The 21,353-nt window shown below is 39.6% G+C and overlaps 1 long non-coding RNA gene across 1 annotated transcript in view; it reads left to right on the forward strand.

The window, feature by feature from the left end:
* Window positions 1-21,353, forward strand: part of LOC125753886 (uncharacterized) — a 59,874-nt gene that overhangs the window by 2,985 nt on the left and 35,536 nt on the right. The window contains exon 2 of the long non-coding RNA XR_007406621.1: window positions 19,652-19,730. This is a non-coding gene — a long non-coding RNA (uncharacterized LOC125753886). The remainder of the gene's footprint in view (window positions 1-19,651; window positions 19,731-21,353) is intronic.

The raw sequence follows: 21,353 nt of genomic DNA on the forward strand, positions 1-21,353 counted from the left end.
TTCTCACATTTCAGTGCTGTACTAATTACTCATAGATTTCTCAAAAGAATATTCTCAGTCAACAAATAGTTTAATGTGATCACGTTTCTTGAAGGGCTTTGCTATGTCACGTGGCTGGAGGACAAGAGACTATGTTACTTTAGGAACCCCTAGGGGGTTCCTAGGCCGGTGGGTGCCACTCAGGATAAGAGCAACAAATACTAGGTGGCAGCACCTCCCTTCAAACTGGCAGCGCCATCTGGGAGCTGAGTACCTGTCTGCCCTTTGGAGAGAGGGATAAAGGGACACTCCAGAAATAATCTGGTTTCTCCCTCTGCCCCCAGGTGGGACAGCCCCCACTCAGATCCGCCAGAGTATGCATTTATCCCATTTGTAGTAATTTCTGAGGAAAGGGGGGCCCCTTCTCAATAATGACCTCTTCTAATGTTTTAGAGTCTTGACCGTTCAAAAGTTCTTCCTATATAACCATTCATTCATATGCTAGCATTTCATCTTATCTTCTCCTTTTCTCATGTGAAATTTTATTTAGCTCAGCAAATAATTATTGGACACTTTCTGAATCCGTGAACAGAGAGACAGTTACTCTTCAAAACTTACCTCTTCAGCCATAAAATAAAAATAAAATAAAATATAAACTAGTCTCCATTCTCTAACTTCTCTTTGGCCTTACTCTACAGCTCTTTATCTACCTGTGGTACTGTCTCCTGGATATGCTCTATATCATTTGCAAGATACAGAGCCTGGGTTTCACCATCCTCCTTGACACAGACAAGATACTCTGTTTCTTACAATTGTGAAGTTAATGCCTCAGAAAACAATATGCATATTATTTGCTCTTTATAAAATGTGTGTCAGAAAAGAGACGTCATTAGCTTGGCTTAAAATTGGAATCCATGACATACCAACACACATTTCTGAAATACTTCTCTCAAACTCTGAGGAGTTGAACTTGGTACACTACAATTTTTTAAAAGGTATGATTTCAGACTATTCCTATGAACCTGGTTGGGAGTGGGCAGGGTATCAGATAATAATTTGCCACCGTGGAGGACAGAATGGTCTGACTCCCTGAGGTCATGTGAGCTGGCACAGACCCCAGTCATGGGCATTGTGATTACTAGTCCAGTGGTCCTTTGGCATAACTTTGTTGCAACGTGGCCATATTTGGCTGATATTAGCACTGATATCCTTCATTTAAAAAAAATAAAATAGGTGGGCATCTGGGTGGCTCAGTGGTTGAGCATCTGTCTTTGGCTCAGGGTGTGATCCCAGGATCCTGGGATCGAGTCCCACATTGGGCTCTCCATGGGAATATGCTTCTCCCTCTGCCTATGTCTCTGGCTCTCTCTCTCTCTCTCTCTCTCTCTCTCTCTCTCTCTCACTCACACACACACACACACACACATAAATAAAATCTTTAAAAATAAAATAAAAAATAAGTGTATCTTAAGATGAACATTTTGAAAATATATGTGTCCTGTGTTTAGCACTCTGTGTGAAAAACAATGTGTTATAATGAAATACAGGTTTTAGTCAGAAACTCAGCTCTGCCACTCCATGTAACCTCGGAGAAGTTGCCAGACTCCTCTGAACTGTTGGTTCCTTTTCTTTTAGTGATGTTGTGAGAATTATCTGAGACTGTGTGGGTATGAAAAGCACTTAGCACTGACTTATGCTAGTTGCTCAGTGATGAAATACAGTTTTATTACTGATTGAGTAGTTCCAAGAGGAGGGTATCTGTAAGGCACTGGTGGGAGGGCCAGAAGGTCTGGGAGAAGTCATGCTGTAGTGCAGCAGTGTTATAGATCTCAACATAATCCTTCACTTCTCAGAAAGCATAAGAAATGTGGAATGCTGGAAAGAGAAACCAAGGCACAGAAAGTCCAAGCAATATAAATAAGAATATATCTGTGATTTATGTAAGATTTTTTTTATTTATTTATTTATTTATTTATTTATTTATTTATTTATTTATTTATTTATAAGAGAGAGTGAACAGGATGAGGGGCAGAGGGAGAGGGAGAAAGAAAATCTCAAGCAGACTCCATGCTGAGCACAGAGCATCAGCACAGGGTCCAATATAATGTTCCTGAAATCATGACCTGAGCCAAAATCAAGAGTCAGACCCTTAGGCAACTGAGCCACCCAGGTGCCCCAGAATATATCTGTGGTTTAGATTCCTTGTTGTCCATCCATCCCTCTGAGACAGATCTGTGTCTTGTCCTTTCCAGACAGCCCTAGTGGGTTGGGAATAAAGCAGATTTGTGGGTAAGGACAGTAGAATTTTGGGTATCCCTTCTAGCCTGAGACTCTCCTACTGAGAATATTTTGTGTATTTTCATAGTCAACTATAGCAACAATTGCATCTAATGCTTTGGCTTCATCTAGATTATCATAGACTGCAGTTAAATAACCTGCCATCATTGACTGTCAAGTGCTTGGAGCCAGGTTGTAATTTGTCCTCTTTTCTTGTAGCAGCACCTAGCTGCATACCTTGAATATCCACACATGTATAAATTGTTGGTCTTACAAATCATTGCATTAACTTGAATCCAGTCTTGGCTCTTCCACCAACTTGGCAAGTCATTTCCTCCTCCTGGGCCTCAGTCCCACATCTGTAAAATGAAGAAGTGGTCTGAAGGTCCCTTCTGCAATACACAACTTTTACTCTCAAAGCTGCCAACAATAAAAGTAAGAGCAATTCTGCAAAGCAATTTATGTTCACAGTTCTCCAGCTTAGAATCAGACTTGGACCATAAAATGGAGGGTAGACAGAAGACTAATTATTAAGCAAAATATACTAAAATAAAGGGAAAGCTAAATGATAAGCAAAATATACTAAAATAGCAAAGATTGAGGGTACTTTTAGTGTAGCCAGAGGTGTTTTAAAGAAAGTTGACCCTCTTACCAGATGACCTTGGAGAGTCCAGTTTATTCTAATAAGAGGAATGATTCCACAGGAAGCCATGTGATCTAGCTTGTTACTTCTCAGGTATTCCCCCTGCTGTCACACAGGATACATGACTTCCACAAGCAGGAAACAGCCTCATAGATAATCTAGATTTTGAGGAATGCCCCGAGGTGTCTGGGGCCATCTCTGATTTTACCCTGCTTTTCCAACCTCACAACCCTCAGAGGGGAAGAGGCAACAGCAGAGAATATGATGGGTTTGTGGGAGGCCTCTAGCTGTATTTTATGCCTTCACCTCCTGTGTGGGAAAGCAAATTGCAGAGGGATGGGGTAAGAATAATCTTGAATAAACTCTGAGGACCTAGACAAAAGTCATATCACTCAAAAATAAAGGCTCTTATTTAGTAATACAATTCACTTGTTACAAACTGCACAACTGTTTGGATCTTTGCTATTGAAATCTATTCACCTAGGGGGAGAACCCATGACTAACCAACAGGTATGTGAATTGCTTAGTGTATAGCCAGCTCCACAGATACAATATTCATTTTCTTGCCAGTGGTGCAGTGTGCACTCTGGAACCCAGGGAAGAGAAAATCTATTTACAGTTTGGGCTAACAGAACACTGAAAAGCCTTCAAAAACATGACATACATTCAGCATATGACTGGATGGAGGACAATGCAATAGCATTTGGCAAATGTGAATGAAGTATTTTGGGTAGAAATAATGAAAACAAATGAGCCCACTCATTATCTCTTAATTAACTCTCATTTCCTAAAAAAAACAAAAAACAAAAAAAAAACAAAGCCTTAGTTTCGGTAATATGTGGTTTCAGTTATTAAAACTACCAAATGAATTCTATAAGTTAGAAAATGTTAATTATTGCTTTAGTTATTCTACATTTATTGACCATCCACTATGTGTCAGATGATAGCCATTCACATTCCAGGCCCTTTGCTAGGACTGACTTCAAAGATGAACAATGAGGGATCCCTGGGTGGCGCAGCGGTTTGGCGCCTGCCTTTGGCCCAGGGCGTGATCCTGGAGACCCGGGATCGAATCCCACGTCGGGCTCCCGGTGCATGGAGCCTGCTTCTCCCTCTGCCTGTGTCTCTGCCTCTCTCTCTTTCTCTTTCTCTCTCTGTGACTATCATAAATAAATAATTTTAAAAAAAATTAAAAAAAAAAGATGAACAATGAATAGTCCTTGCCTTCCAAGAGCTCTTGGCCTAGTGAGGAGACAAGTACCTAAACAAATAAATGATAATTCCATGTAATAAGTGCTTGTCAGACAGATGAATTAATATGTCATGGGAAATACAAGATGTGCCTGAAGGGTAGAATAAGGACAAAAATTCTAGATATTCTAGATATTATACCTAATCTTGAAGGTGACAAAAATGAGAAAGGACAAAAAATGCAGGCAAAGAGGAATGTGTGGACAAATGTGCAGAGCTTGGATTGGATCTGTGTGTCTGAGGAAGAGTAAGCAAATGTGACAGCACGGTGGTTGTGAGGAAAGCAGAGTGTGGGAGTGGAACAGAATTAAAAGAGATAAGTCTGAAAAGGTAAGTTGGAGCCAGATTGGGAAGGGATTTGCATTCTAAGCTAAGGAATGTGGATCTTTGAGGAATTGACCAAAGTTTTTAAGAAGCTGAGGCACAGTTTGCAAAACTGGATGAGAAGTGATGTCATTGGTAGGGATGAAGAATATGGGAGACAGACCATTGCTGGAGAATGCAGTGGGCATTAATGTTTTGTCTACTGTATGCTGCCCCTTTCCTGGGAACAGCAGACATACCTGTGAATACCTCTGCCCTATGTGAATTCATGAACCTAATGAGAGCTGCCTTTCTTTTTTCTTTTTTTTTCTTTTTCTTTTTTAATGTGACCCCATTTCCTTAGCTATAATGATTGTTCTGGTGGATGCATGCCAGATGCATGCTGGTCCAGTCCTACTGTCTTATTCTCTTCATCTTATCTGAGTGTTTGGTCAACATGGTCAACGTGTGACCCAGAGACCTTCCTTGATAATTCTGAATTTTGAATTGGCACTAAGGGGAGGAACTTTTCTTTTCTGATGATGAGTCTGTGAAGTTGTAAATACAGAGATTCCAGTGGTTATGTCTCATCTGTGAGAGAAGTTGGTCTTCAGTAGAGAAAAATGGAAACTAACATGTGGAGAGAAGCCGGAATGAGAGACAGAAGGAAAGTGAGTTCTGATGGCCTTTCAGTCCCTGATTCCAGGCATCCCTGATGCTAGTTTGATTCCTGCCCGTCCTACAGTTTGGTTAACATGAGCCAATAAATTACACTTTTGCCTCAGGTAGTTACTGTTGAGTTTCGACACCTGCAATCAAGAGTCCTAACTAATGAAGACAGGGAGATACATCTTGATTTTGATCCATCACGTTTTTTTTTTTTTTTTTTTTTTAAGATTTTATTTATTTGGGCAGCCTGGGTGGCTCAGCGGTTTAGCGCCGCCTTCAGCCCAGGGAGTGATCCTGGATACCCGGGATCGAGTCCCATGTCGGGCTCCCTGCATGGAGCCTGCTTCTCCCTCTGCCTGTGTCTCTGCCTCTCTCTCTCTCTCATGAATAAATAAAAAAAAAGATTTTATTTTACAGAGAGAGGCAGAGACACAGGCACAGGGAGAACAGGCTCCCTGCAGGGCATGTGGGACTCAATCCAGAGACACACAACCTGAGCCAAAGGCAGAGGCTCAACCACTGAGCCACCCAGGTGCCCCTCCATCACAGTTAAACTGTGATGACTCTTCTCCAGATAGTAATGGAGCTCAGAAGAAAGGCAAGGGCTGGAGATGTAGATGGGAAAATCATGTTTGGATAAGTGGGTGTTAAAGACTTGGAGGCAGATGAACTTGCCTGAGGTAAGTATAGAAGGTGGCTAGAGGCAAGGATGGAACCTTGGCCAAGAAGAGGAGCCAGCTGTTTCATATCTAGGCCATCTCTAACTTAACCCTGCTCTTCCAACCTCACAGTCCTCAGATGGGAAGAGGCAATCTGGCAAAGTCCATAGGGTGTCACTAGCTTTCCTTTTATTATTTTCTAAATTGTTCTAGGCCACATCCTCTGAAATCCTCCTATAGCTTTCAAGCATGGGGGTAAATCTAAATTCTTCTTCTCCAGAATGTTCTTTCCTGTATTTGAAATCTCTGGTCTCATAACCTTAGGCTGATCTCTTCCTCAAGGTTAAACCTCTCCCTTCTCTCAGCCATTACTCATTGATAATACAAGATTTTATTGATCTCCTCTAAATGTTGGTCCATGTTGCTTATGAAGGGTGGTATCTGGAACAGGCATAGTATTTCAAATATAATGTGCCTAGCACAGAGCATAGAACAGTGAACGAATGTCTCCCTGATCTGAATAGGGTGCCAGTGTTTGCCATACTTGAACAACATACTGGCCACGCTGTTAGGAAATAATTGCATTTGTGAGCAACCAAAACGTTCTAGATCTCCTCCCACCCTAGAAATTGCTGGGAAACTAGACAAAGAGAAACTATAATTTTGTGATTGCCTTTGAGCCTAAATAAATGCCTGACATTGTTCCTGTTATTTTTAATATGAAAGGGTAATCATTGTAACATTATAAGATTAAACAATGGAAACAATATACGTAGCTAAAGTAGGGGAATGTTAAATATACTACAGCATATATGTAAGATTTTCAGCATATATGTAAGATTGAACATCATGTCTGTGAAAATGATCTTTCTGAGTAACATTTAATGACATAGGAAAGTGTGTATGGCATATGTTAAGAAAAATTCCAAGCTTAAACCCTATGTAGTAAATTCTTAAAAGTCCTTCCACTAGGAAAGGGACTGGCACTAAGGAGGTTGGGAGGGAGTGTCCCTGCTCAATTTAGTCATATTGATATTGATTTATCTTTTCAACTTCAAGAAATATTTTTTATCCTAATTGTATTGCCTGACAATTTGTCTTACCCAAAACCTGATCTGCTAGATAGGAGAGAGAAGTGATTATACTATTGATCAAGAATAGAGATTTGCAGTCAATATCCAGGAATGCACTGAAGTTTTGAACCCTAGGAATCCAGACCTACTGGGAAATCTCTTAACAATGCATTAGTTAAAAATACATTCAGACTGCAAGTCTTCTTAAAAGTTCATTTCATCCATCCTCCCCCATCTAGCCAAATTTGGTGTTACACCTTTTAGGAAGAATGTCATAGCCCAGGATCCCCATCAGTGGCCCAAAGGTAAAAAATTCCTGAATGTACTTTGTGCCCTGGTATAGGATTTTGACCAAACAACCGAGACTCTTGCTTCCCCCCTCTGCACAACGGGATTTACTTTATGTGAAGGTCCTCATGTTAGTCTAATGTCAGGACAAGATGTATTTCAAACATGGGACTGTTGCATTCACCTATAGCAGAAGGAAGATAGATTAGAACAAAGACATTTTCATCTCAAAGAACCTCAGATGGGAATTGAGGAGCTCTGACAGCACAATATGGAAATAAAGAGAAAAACAAGAAAGAAAAAGATGGAGATTCTGACAAATCAAGATGCATGTTCATAGATATTTTCCTTTTGATGGTAGCAAAAGAATGATATATTTACATACCATGTAAATGCTGCATGTACTTTAACAAGAGTCTGGTTTCCTTTCATAGAATTCTTGAAGGACAGGAGAGATCCATCTCTGAACACTAGTAGACAGGGAAGTGATTAATGTGTTAACTTCTGAATACCTCTTCAAATCTGATGTCTATAAAATAGTTGACTACTGAGAGAGAAGTTAACAAAACACAAAGAAGTTTCATGGTCAATATAGGGCAGGAAAAATAGTTCTCCCTCTACCTTCTGAATTCTTGACTGAGACCTCTGTAATGAAAGACAGACTAACAAGGGAAAAACAAACAGAAGCTTATTAACATGTGTACCTTATGTATAAAAGGGAGATACTCAGGGAAAAATGAGTAACTCTCTGAGGTAGCTTAGAATTCAGGCTTAAATATCATCTTAATAGGGAAAGGGGGTAGGATGTAGGCCTCTAAGGGGAGAGTAAATGTTTTTTAGGGGAGATAAATGGGCCCTCAGGAGAACAGATGAAAGATATAATAATAGTTTGTGACACACTCTGTCTGGGTGTGGTACTTCTAGTCTCCTCTCCTGTGATGAGAGTCAGTCTTCCTTGGCTGATCAGACTCCCAGGGAGGGAATTTATGACAAATGAGTTCCTTTCGGAAGATCTGTCTTTAGGCAGATAGGATTGTTCCGAAGACTCCTCTCCTTGTATTTGCTGTTTTTTGGAGAGCCACTGGTTCAAAGTAATCAACATACCTAAGCAGCATATTTTGAAGTGGCATATTCTGCTACCCTTCCTTAATATTTGCAAATAGAAAAGTATTTCTTGGATTGGAAGTTATTACTTCAGCAATGGGCATTATTACCCCAACAATATTCAGTACTTTGTAGTTTAAAACTACTACCATTTGAGGCTTATTTTCTGAGGGCTTAGGAGATAATAAGTAGATATCTTTTTTTTGTTTAAGATTGATTTATTTTAGAACAAGAGAGAGCACGAACACGGGGAGAGGCAAAGGGAGAGGAGGAAGGAGAGAAGCAGATTCTGCATTCAGTGTGGAGCCCAATGCAGGACCTGATCTCACGACTCTGAGATCATGACCTAAGTTGAAATCAGGAATCAGATTCTTAACCAACTGAGCCATCCGGGCACCCTTAAATAGATGTCTTTTTTTTTTTTTTTAACAACTATTAGTGTGACATCAAGTTAGTTAAGATAAAGTTAAAACCTAATTGATTTCTCTCTTTACTGCTCATTTTACCACCTGCTTCTCCCTAAGACGATGACTGATTCTGACTGGGGAGCAAACATCCCTTGTCCTCTAAGACTGAGGCTTTAGAATGAACTTCTCTAGGTTGTAATAGTGATGAAGTGTTTCTTTCCTGGGATACATCATAGTTCACTGCCCTTGGGAAAAAATCACCGGCCACCTCACAGCTGCCTACCCCAATATCTTGTCCCTTCTTTACTTGACAAAGGCAATTGCACTGGCCTCGGGGTTGCTAAATTCCCACAGAAACTCACTTGCCATGAAAATGAACTACAGTGTTTGCATCCTGTTTCCTCAGTCTACTCGTGACAGGTAATTGTATCTGGAGCCCAAAAGGGACTTAATAACAGTCTCCATTCCCCTAAAGTGTTGTTATGCAGAAGGTGGTGGCCAGCTGCTCTCCATGTTCTCTGAGAACAGACCAGAGGGATCAGATTTAAACTGCAGCACAAGATGTGTTACTTTAAAAAAAAATTTTTTTTTAAGATTTTATTTATTTATGAGAGACACACACAGAGAGAGGCAGAGACATAGGCAGAGGGAGAAGCAGGCTCCATGCAGGGAGCCCGATATGGGACTTGATCCTGGGATCCCAGGATCATGCCCTGGGCCGAAGGCCTGAGCCAAACCACTGAGCCATCCAGGTGTCCCAGCACAAGATGTTTTAGTTAGACATCAAGAAGAATTGCCTGTTACTGTTTTAAAACTCAGAACTGGTTACCAAGGGCAGCTATGAACTTACTTGCTTTGAAGATCCTTAACAGGAAAGATAATCAGATGGACGAGGCAGCCTGCCAGGACAGATGTACATAGAGGTCACTCTTTGTTGCTCTCCCTCTAGGGAGATGTGCACTTGTCCTTAGAACAGCTCTCATGAGACTGATCCTAAAGTGGGTCCATTTCTTATCCCCTCTACTAGATGCTAACAAAGTTTAAGGCAATGAGAATGTCTGGCCTGGCCCTTTGAACATAGTAAATATTCAGGACAGATTTTTGGAACGAATGAGTGAAATTCAGATGAAATCCTTAATTCCTTACCTTCCTTTCTACCTCTTCCGCCTTTCAGTACCCTTCCCAGTTCAAGTGATCTCCCAAATCTCGAATATAAATAATAGTGAAAGGGAATATAAGAGAAGGGAGAAGAAATGTGTGGGAAATATCAGAAAGGGAGACAGAACGTAAAGACTGCTAACTCTGGGAAACGAACTAGGGGTGGTAGAAGGGGAGGAGGGCGGGGGGTGGGAGTGAATGGGTGACGGGCACTGGGGGTTATTCTGTATGTTAGTAAATTGAACACCAATATAAATCTAAAACTAATTTAAAAAAAAAAAAAAGTGATCTCCCAAATCTCTTCCAGCTCAGAAATTGTAGTGTCTGGGTTTACTTGTGTTGTTACTACACCATTTCCCCTTTCTTTGGAAACACAGGTCTTATAAATCATACCTGAATATGAATTTCTTAAAAACAGAATAATTGCTTCCAATTATACCCATTATTTCAATGAATCCTCACCATTCAATGGACTAGGTGTTATCGTAATTTACAAATAAACTAAAGCTTAGGGAGACTGAGACATGTCTGAGGTCAAATAGCTAACAAGGATGTAAACTCACATCTGTCTGACTCCAAAGCCAAGCATTCAAACAAGGCCATATGAGCTCTCTCAAGCAGGAATTTATGTGGAGGGGTGAGGGGAAGGGAGGAAAAAGGAAACAGACAGAGGGAGAGAGGGACACACAGAGAGAGCAACCCAAAGAGATCAGTCTTTAATGATGGGTAACATCCCATTCACTGGGGTAAAGGAGACATAAAATGAACCTTATGAGGAACTAACTCCCACTACCTTCAAGAGCAATCCTGAGATCCCACCACCTAAGCCTACCTGACCTTATACCAGCTACTGCTTCATGCCTGCAAAAAGCAGGCAGACCCCAGTTGTCTCCTGGAATGGAGGTCTCCAGGCACCAGAAGCTACTGACATGCTTAGGGCCCTAATATTTGAATTTATGTCACTACCCTGCAACCTTGGGACTCTAGCATTTCATCCACTTGCAGAATTCACTTTTAACTCGCCCCTTCTGGCACTAGAACCACTGGAAATAGGATCTCTGTCAACAGTTGACAAAAAAATTTTGTCAGTTTTTTGCTCCTTCACTTGCATTTTGTTCTGATCTTGAATCATTAATCCAGGGGGAAACTTCTGATCAGACTTGGCTCACAGAGCCCTAAAGCTGTGATGTATTTAGCTGCCATATCAGAAATAACAAATACAGAAACCTGTAGTGCGACACCCTGTCCCCCAGACCTTGCTCACTGAGTCCCCCAGTGAAGTTCTTACTGATTGGCCACATGGGTTGATCTTCCCAGACTCCTTCTAAAGAAAGTTTTAAATTCTCTCCTTGCAATTATAGTATAATTTACTGGGGAAGTGTGCTTTAACCTATACACAATTTTCTTGGATCAAATAAGTCACCATAAAGTGATTGTTGAAGTTTTGTTATTACATATCCAAAGAAGATGGTCCAGTCATTGTTTTGAGTGGAGACTGGCCTGTTCTATAGCAGGGAAAACAGGTTTGCTTTAAACAACCTGTTGAGTTTTTAGAATTATTTATTTGAGAGAGAGAGCGAGAGCGCAAGAGAGTGTGCATGTGCACGAGTGGAGGGGGGGAGGGAAAAGAAGTGGACTCCCTGCTAAATGAGGAGCCCCACATGTGGCTGCATCCCAGGACCCTGAGATCTTGACCTGAGCCAAGGTCAGACACTTAACTGACTGAGCCACGCAGGCACCCCTCAATGGCCTGTTTTGTCCTGGATTGCAACAACTGCCATACTCCATGTGTAAGAGATGCTTGAGCATCAGAGCTGGAACTTGGAGCCCCCATTTTGGAAGAATGAGAAACACTGGGGATATACCCACTTTTAAATTCTCAGAGAGTAAGGCCTATGCTATACATTTGTATCCAAAGTAGCATGGTACTGTGACTAGGCATTTAGACTCCAAAGCCAGACAGCCTGGGCTCAGTCCTGCCAGGGCACCAAGCAGGCTTTGTGACTCCTCTGCACGTAAACTCCCTTGTTGGCAAAATGGTGCCCTTCTCCCAGGGCTGCTGGGACAGTTAAATGAGTCAATGCTTAGGACACACCTGGAATATAGTAAGTGCCTTACATCTACCACAGCTTCTGGTGCCCAGTGGCTCAGCAAATGCTTGTGAATGACTAGCAGCACATTCCACTCCTCCACCTGTAATCAACCCCACAGGGTACTTCTACCACTAGATCGGAGTGATAAATTGTGAGTAGTTGCAATGACTGACCAAGCAGAGAGTGAAATACTTTTCTTTGGGGTTCTTACAACAATATTGATTCTCCTGAGTCAGGGATTCTGGTGTAAGTTCAAGCATATGTACAAGATGCTGGAGACCTGAGGAAAAAAGAGCACTGTGAGTCCTTCAAACAAGAGAAGAAACTGTCCTCTGCTCACCTTACAACGCTCTAATTTATATTGTAAACAAGCCCTGAGCTCCACTAGGGGACACCCCGAGGGTGATTATCTCCAGAGTCAAGAAGTGCTGGAGGCCTTCCCAGGGGGTGTGCAGAGCCACCCACTTCTGTACATTCAGTCTCTGCTGTATTTCTCTTCTTGGTGCTTTCCAGTTCCCCCTCTCCCTGTCCTCCTTTGTCCTTTCTCGTGACCCCCCAAAGCCTCTAAGAATTGTGTAATTTATCAGTTCCCAATATTTAGATATCATAGAAAACATGATTCTGTGATCCACTGGGGAAGAGCTGTGATGCAAGCATTACACCTATGGAAGATCCACCAAACTTCAGTATGTCTTCAATATATATTTTTATGCATGCATACATGTGCAGATATGCAACTGTGCATGGAATTTATAAGTAATTATGCATTTATGTACTTTAAAGACTATCATGTCTGCATTCATATTGCCCTAAACTATAGAATGTCTTGCTTCTCCGGCTGCCTGAGGCTTTCAGTTTTCTGTGTTCCTTCTATCTTTCCATGCTTATAATCTCTGGAATACTCACATTACACCAAAAATTGGATATAGTTCAATGCCTAGAAGGAAAAGAAAAATTTGTCCTCTCTCATATTTTTCCTAGTATGAGAATATATTTTTCAGAAAATATTAACTCTGCCAGCTGATGAACTGGAAATTCCTACCAAGTACATTAGTGGACTATGTTTTCTACATACCTCAGTTCTGACATTTGCTGAGGAGTCCATTATGCCTTACCTTCTCCTGTTCCCAATTCTCCAGACACTGTGTCTTCAAGGAGGGAGATGGTGTTCCCCAACTTTTTATCTCTACCTCCCTCCCCTAAGAGCACCCAAAATATAATTTGTTAAATGAAGTAGTGATGTTCATGTATTTGATTGTGTGTGTGTGTGTGTATGAGAGAGAGAAAGAAAGACTGTGTGTTTGTGTGCATCTGTGTGCTTGTGAATGTTGGGGGTTTGTCTGCAAGGAGCAGAAACTCACTTCTAGCTCAAGAGAAAAAGGGCGTTCATGGTAGGGTTGCCTGAGGACTAGAAAGAGGAAACATAGCAGGATTTCAACATTTCAAGATGCCCGCCCCCTTTCTCTCTGCTTCAAAGTTCCCCTCATGATGAATTTTCTCATCTCTGCATATCTGTGCTTCTTCCCTTAGATCCTCACTGAGCCATCTCCTCTGTATTCTGCATCAGTTCGGATTACCTTACCTCATTCCTACTACCCTAGTGGCCAGCACCATTTCCACAGGCTGCCCCATAGACTGATGATGCCCAACCTGAATGGGGCTGCCCAGAGTAAGAGGCACATGCTGATCTCACCAGTAGCTACACCTGCCAAAAAGATTGCCTGGCTTTGAAGGATGGAAGGTGGGGGTCTGTGGACAATGCCGTTAAGGGGAACAATAAATACAGCAGGAACATTACAATTCATGCAGTGTCCCTGAGAAGGGGTGCTGATCTACTGTATCACAAGCAAAAGAATGACTAACTATGGCGTGACTGTCATCTGCCAAGTTTGTTCCAAATCCTTCACACATAATCACTCATTTGACCTTTTATGATGTGGTATTAGGATTGTCAGATTTAGCAAATAAAATACAAAATGGATGCTCATGCAATATTCAGGACATGCTTATACTAAATTATTTGTCATTCATCTGAAATTCAAATTTAACCTGAGTAGATTGTATTTTATCTAGCAACCCTAGGTATCCCCACTTTACAGATGAGAACAAAAGCATGAAAAGACAATTTGCCCAAGGACACACAGCTAGGAAGTGGCAAAGCCAATTCAGTTTCAGTTCCTATGCTCTTAACCACTGTGATAAATCACCACATACAGACATGTGCACGTGTGCGAGTGTGCACACACACACACCCTGATGAAATAGAGTCCTTTGTTCTTGTCATCTTTCAAAAATAAAAATCAAACACAAATGAATTATAAACTGGTATATTAATCAGGGTCCAGGCAGGAGACATAAATCACAGCAGAAATCTGAACAGGAAATTTTTAAATAAAGACTTGTTAACTCTACAAAGGGTGGTTAACTGTTAAGAGGGGTACAACAGAATGCTAAGGACCAGGGAGGCAGTAACTACAGGAAGCAGCTATTGCACTGAGAACTAAGGGAAAACTAATCAAGGAACAAATTTAGAAACTAAGAGAAAAGGCCCTTGCAAGACTGTGTTCAGACCTCAGAGAGAGCTTCCGGCTGTGACAGTAGCATGCCTCCTGCAGCATGGTGATGGGGAAATGAGTGGAAGATGCCCACCATTGAGCTGCAAAGGGCAGCCTGCCACTGCTATAAAACACTGCTGGGGTACTGCATTTGATCTGTGACCTGCTACACTGAAAAACAGAAAACCAGAAGGCGAAGAAAAAGACCCTTTCTCCCCCAGTCTTGCATTGTCCCTCCCACACCTCCTATTGTCAAAACCTAACATTAAGCCAGCTGGCAAAGAGAAATAGAGCCTGTAGAGCCCAGCTCCTGTATTATAAAGCAGGATACAGAGGGTGGGTTTGGAGCTGAAAGACATGAAATTAATAACTGGTGCAGATGGAAAGTACATTTTTTTCATCCCAATGGTGGAAAGAAGCCCAAAACATCATCACGCAAAAGGAAGATAGATTGACTAAGAAAGGCATTTGCTCCTAAAAAACTGAAGGTTTGCATGAAAACATCTCTTGGAGTGGAGCCGTAAAATGCAGTCTGCTGCCAAGGTATTGGATAAGCAAGACAAGGTGTTATGAAGCCTGTTGTGGAAAAATATGCAGAATACCAGAGAGGTTTTTAACTGAGCAAACACCTGGTACAAAGTTAATAGAGCTGAGAAATTCATTTTATAAGAAACTGAATAAAACCAAAAATCAATCACTACAGGATAGATCACTTTTTAGGGCTCCTTTGTTATGACTGTCAAATGGATGGTGATAAACATTGAGCATGCAGAGTATCATTTACCTCCTGAACCCGTGACATTTCTGGAGAGTATAAGACTGATGTGTGCAGAGGCAGGGGCATAGACTTGATGAACTGTGAAGACCCTCTTCACTGCCAGGAAGGAATGAGTCTGAGGATGATAAATAGAAGCAGTTCTGTGTACGTGAAGGAGAGTAAGTCAGGCATCAGGTCTGCTACTTTAGTCGTGAGATACTGACTGTTCTATATTGTCAGCAGTGACTTTTTCTATAGAACCCTGACTTTCCTGCTTCCATAGCAGCTTCTCTAATTGCAAAGTGTCCTCTCTGATTTGATCTCTAGACAATCATGTCTGTCTGGCAAAGTGCTGACTCTCGGCCTTGCTGGGCAAATTGAACACATCACTCTTTGAAATGCCGATGTGGCCAAGGTCAGTCCAAGGGGCATTCTTCTATATTGAAAGCATGCTTCACACACTTGCCTACCCAAGCAGTGGTGCCTCTTAGTATTTACAAAACATCTACCCCCACAGCTGCACCTGGCCCACACTGACTGAGTCAAGACCCAAGCTATTCTGTAGGCGCTTTGCATTCATCCTCTTCTTTAAATTTGAAATCAGGGCTACATCCTACTCCTTTTTTAAATATCTAAGTGCTTTAGAGATTTTTATATTCCTAATACTTCTTGAGGGGCAGTATAGTATAGTGCTTAAGAGCATGGGCCAGACTTCCTAGGTTCAAATCCCACCTGTAACCTTTACCAGCTATATGAATTTGGGTGAGATTTTAAAATTCCTCTATGTTCAGTTTTCTCATTTATAAAGATGAGCATAATAATAATAATATCTATTTCAGAGGGCTATCATGAGAATTTATGTATATCAATGGCTTTGGGAACTGTCTTCCTGTCCTAAAGAATTAAAAGGCATTAGGCAACAAGGAATATAGGACTGTGATTTCTGATAGAAGAGAAACAAACTAGGTGAGCACTTTGATTGCCCAGCCTGCAATGCAGATCAAAGAAATCCAAAGGAAATCCTGTGTTCTCATTAAGTTGATCAGAGCTCAGAGTTTGGGGAGGCCAAGGCAGCTAGAATTTGTGGTGCAGAGTAACTCCAGACAACTGCAGAAGGGTCTCCTCAAGTCTTTAGCTAATGATCTACATTTGTGTGGAGCAAAACTCCATGAGGCTGAGGAAATTATCATCAGAAAGAATAGATCAAGCAGTTCTCAGAGTTCATACAAGGCTGGGGATAATTCCCATTCTATCCACCAGAATGGAAAAAGACTAGAATACATAAGACGTTGGGAAGAGTTCTTAGAAGAGTCATCCTTTAAAGTAGAGGTTTGCTCTGGACCCACTTTATCAAACTTAAAAGTAAGTCTGTAAAGGAATAAATGTATCTTCTAGTAACTTAGTCATATTCTAGGACAAAAATCCAACATTCTTTAAAGGATTACAACAAAATCCAGAACTCAACATCATACAATTCACAATGTTTGTCATACAATGAGAAATTACCAGGCATCCAAAGAGGCAAGACAATATGACCCATAGCCAGAAGAAAAATAAACCAATAGAAATAGATTTTTTTTTAAAGATTTTATTTATTTTTTCATGAGAGACACACAGACTGGGGCAGAGACACCGGCAGAGGGAGAAGCAGGCTCCCCACAGGGAGCCCAATGCGGGACTCAATCCCAGGACTCTGGGATCACACCCTGAGCCAAAGGCAGCCGTTCAATTGCTGAGCCACCTAGGCATCCCAATAGAAATAGAGTTTTTAAATGAGAAAGATAATGGAATTAACAGATTAGGACCTTGAACAACTATTATAAATATGCTGACACATGTAAATAAAAACATGAACATAATGAAGAGGGAAATGAAATATATAATAAGGACCCAAGTAGAACTTCTAGAGATGATAAGCATAAATGAAATGGAAAATATACTACATAAGACTGGAAACTATAGAAGCAAAAAAAAAAAAAGTGAAATTGAAAGCATAATAAGAGAAATCATAAAACATGCCAAAAAACTTTAAAAAAACAAGAAAAAACTTTAAAAAAATCAAGAACAGTGCAATATCAAACATTCTAAACATGTGTCACTGGCATCCCAAAATAAAGAAGAGAAAAACTACTTAAAGAAATAGCACCAATATTTTTCTACTATAAATCCACAGATCTAAGCACCTCAACAAACCCCAATTAGTGTAAACATAAGGTAGACTGCACTAAAAACACCATATTAAATTTCCAATAACACGTGATAGAATGAGAAAAAAAAATCTTGAAACAGAAGAGTAAGAAAAAACCCAAAAAGACACAGTAGTTCAGAACAACAACAAAATGACAGCACACCTCTTGTCATAAATTGCTCAAGCCAGAAGCAGTACAACACCATCCTTAAAATGCCAAAAGATTAAAAAAAAAAAAAAAAAAGCCCAAACTTGATTTATATAGCCAGGGAAACCATCTTTCAAAAATGAATACAAAATAAACCTTTTTTTTCATCTGATTAAAAGCCAAGGGAACCCATCACCAGAGACCTGCATTAAGACAGGTCTTAACCAAAGTTCTTCAGGAAAAAGGCAAGTGACAGCAAATGAAAATTTGGATTAATAAAAAGAAGTAAAGAATGCTGAGAATGGTAGATATATAGATAAATATAAAAGATCTTTTATCGTATATTTTAAATCTTTAAAACAATTGACTATAGCAAAAATAAAAACACTGTATTATGGAATTAATAAAATATGTAGTAATAAAATGAATGACAGCAATAACACAAAGGAAAAAAGTGGAATACAATGAGGCGGTTTAGCGCCACCTGCAGCCTAGGGCGTGATCCTGGAGACTCTGGATCAAGTCCCACGTCGGGCCCCCTGCATGGAGCCTGCTTCTCCCTCTGCCTGTGTCTCTGCCTCTCTGTGTGTGTCTCTATGAATAAATTAATTTAAAAAAAATCTTAAAATTTTTTTTTCAGCATTCTTTTCTTAGTAATTGATGAAACATTTAGAAAATAACCAGTAAGTCTATAGAAAACTCTATCAACCAGTATGACCTAATTGATATATATAAAAATGCCACCCAGCAAGAGCACAATACACATTTTCTTGAAGTCCACATAGAACATTTACCAAGACGTACCATATACTACTCCATTAAATTAGTCTCAATTGATTTAAAATTATTGAAATCACAGAGTGTGTTCTTTGCCCACAACAAAAATGATAACATAAATATGTTGGGAAAATCCCCAGAGAGTTGGAAATTAACACACTTCTAAATAACCTGCAGTCAAAAAAAAAAAAAATTAAAGAAAATTAGAAAATACTTAGTGCTGAATGAAAATGAAAACATACATAAATTTCTGAGTTGCAGCTAAAACAGTACTTATAAAAAGACTTATTACATTGAATGATCACATTAAAAAGGTCTTAATTTAATAATCTTACTTTCCATTTTACAAAACTATGAAAAAGCAGAGCAAGTTAAACCTGAAGTAAGTAGAAGGAAATAATAAAGACAAAAGGATAGAAAATGATACAGAAAAGCAATAGAGAGAGTCAATGAAACTAGAGCATCTTTATTTGAAGAAATCAAAATTAGATAAACCTCTAGGCAGCCCAATCAGTAAAGGAGAGAAGACACAAATTACCAACAGCAGGAATGAAAAAGGGAGCATCACTACAGATTCTACAGACATTAAAAGAGAAATCAGGGAATATTATGAAAATGTGTATGCCAACATATTCAAGAACTTAAATGAAATTAAAACCTTGAAAAACACAAACTGAGAAAGTCCTCTGAAAAAGAAATCGATAAACAGAAAAGTCCTATATCTATCTAAAAACTTAAATCTGTGATTTCAAACCTGCCCACAAACTTCAGGCCCAAATGGTTTCACTGGTGAATTCTATCAAATAATTAAAGAAGAAATAATACCAATCCTACCAAAATGCTTTTATAAAGCAGAAGACAAAGAATGCTTCCTAACTCATTGGTTCACCATTATTCAGATACTGAAACTAGGCAATGTTATTACAAGACAGCTACAAACCAATGCACTTCATGAACATAAATGCAAAAATCCTTAACAAAATGTTAGCAAATTAAATCTAGCAAAATATAAAAAAGAATAAACAACATGGCAAAGTGGAGTTTGTCTCAAGAATGAAATATTAAATGTGATTAAAAGTGATTCATCGCATTAATAGACAAAATCAAGCAATGTAATTCATTACATTAATAGACGAAAAGGAAAACCATATGATCAACTCAACAGATGCAGAGAAAGGATTTGGGAAAACTCAAAACTCATTCATAATAAAAGCTCTCAGCAACCTAGGAATAGAATGGAACTTCCTCAAACTAATGAATCTATAAGAAACCAACAGCTAACATCATATTTGTCAGTGAACAACTGTATGCTTCCTTCTTAGGACTGGAGAGAAGACAAGAATATCTGCTTTTTTCACTTCTGCTCAACATTATACCGGAGCTCGTTAGCATTATAGTAAGGTAAGAAAAAGAAATGAAAGGAAGGGAAAGAGGGAAGTAAATTGGAAAGGAAGAAATAAAACATTCTTTATTTATAGTTGATATGACCTTGTATACCACCCCCCAAAAAAGTGAATAAAAGAGCTAATTAGAGTTTAGCAAGATTGTACAATACAAGGACACTGCAAAACATATCAATTGTATTTCTATATACTGGCAATGAATAATTAGAAATTAGAATAAATATTTACAATAGTGTCAAACAATAAGAAATACTTAGAATAAATGTAAAAGCATGTACAAGACCTTTACACTAAAAAATGATATTTATTGACAGAAGACTCAATATTGTTAAGAAGTCAATTGTCCTCAAATTGTTCTATAGATTCAACACAATATTATCAAGCTGATCTTTAAATCTATATGGAGGGATGCCTGGGTGGCTCAGTGGTTGAGCATCTGCCTTCGGCTCAGGGCGTGATCCCAGAGCCCAGGATTGAGTCCCACATCGGGCTCCTAGCAGGGAGCCTGCTTCTCCCTCTGCCTGTGTCTCTGCCTCTGTGTGTGTGTCTCTCATGAATAAATAAATAAAATCTTTAAAAAATAAAAAATAAAAATAAATCTATATGGAAACTCAAAGGTCATAGAATAGTCAAGTGCCTGGGTGGCTCAGTTGATTAAGCATCCAACTCTTGATCTCAGTGCTTGACCTCAAGGTTGTGAGTTCAAGCCCTACTCTATTTTAAAAAAAAGAAAAGAAAAGAGTAGTCAAGACAATTTTGAAATAGCAGAAAATTTGCATGGGTTTGCACTACCTGACTTCAAGATATATTAAAAATTACAGTAATCAAGTAATTTTGAATAAATATATACAAGAAATTCCAGGTAGCTCAGTTGGTTAAGCATCTGACCTCATTTCAGGTCATGTTAGGGTCCTGGGATCAACACCTGAGTCTGTGTCAGGCTCCCTGCTCAGTGGGGAGTCAGCCTATCCCTCACCTCCCTCTGCCCATCCTGCCACTTATGTTCTCTCTCATATATATATATATATATATATATATATATATATATATATATGGAAATATACCCACAAAAGTATGGTTGACTTTTGTCAAAGCTGCCAATTCAATGATAGTCTTTTTTAACTGATAGGAATGGAACAATTAGCCATAGGGAAAAAAATGAACTTTGACTCATGTCACATTATACATAAACTAGAACTCACAATATTATATACCTAAACATAGAGCTACAATTTTAAAAGTTTAGGAGAAACCATAAGAAAAACATTTCGTCACCCTGGGTAGGTAGGTACAGGTAGGACGCAACATACAGATGAAAAGTACTGATGAATTAAACTTTATCAAAGTGTAAACATGGGCAGCCCCAGTGGCTCAGTGATTTAGTGCCACATTCAGCCCTGGGCAGGATCCTGGAGACACAGGACGTGAGTCCTACGTCGGGCTTCCTGCATGGAGCCTGCTTCTCCCTCTGCCTGCGTCTCTGTCTCTCATGAATAAATAAATAAAATGTTTTTTAAAAAGTAAAACATTTGCCATTGAAATGATAGTGTAAAGAAAACAAAAGGGCAAATCAAAGGCTATTTGCAAAACATGTGCCTAAAATATGTTTTATCAAAACATG

Source organism: Canis lupus, chromosome 27 (assembly GCF_003254725.2).
Source record: "Canis lupus dingo isolate Sandy chromosome 27, ASM325472v2, whole genome shotgun sequence".
NCBI classification, from domain to species: Eukaryota; Metazoa; Chordata; class Mammalia; order Carnivora; family Canidae; genus Canis; species Canis lupus.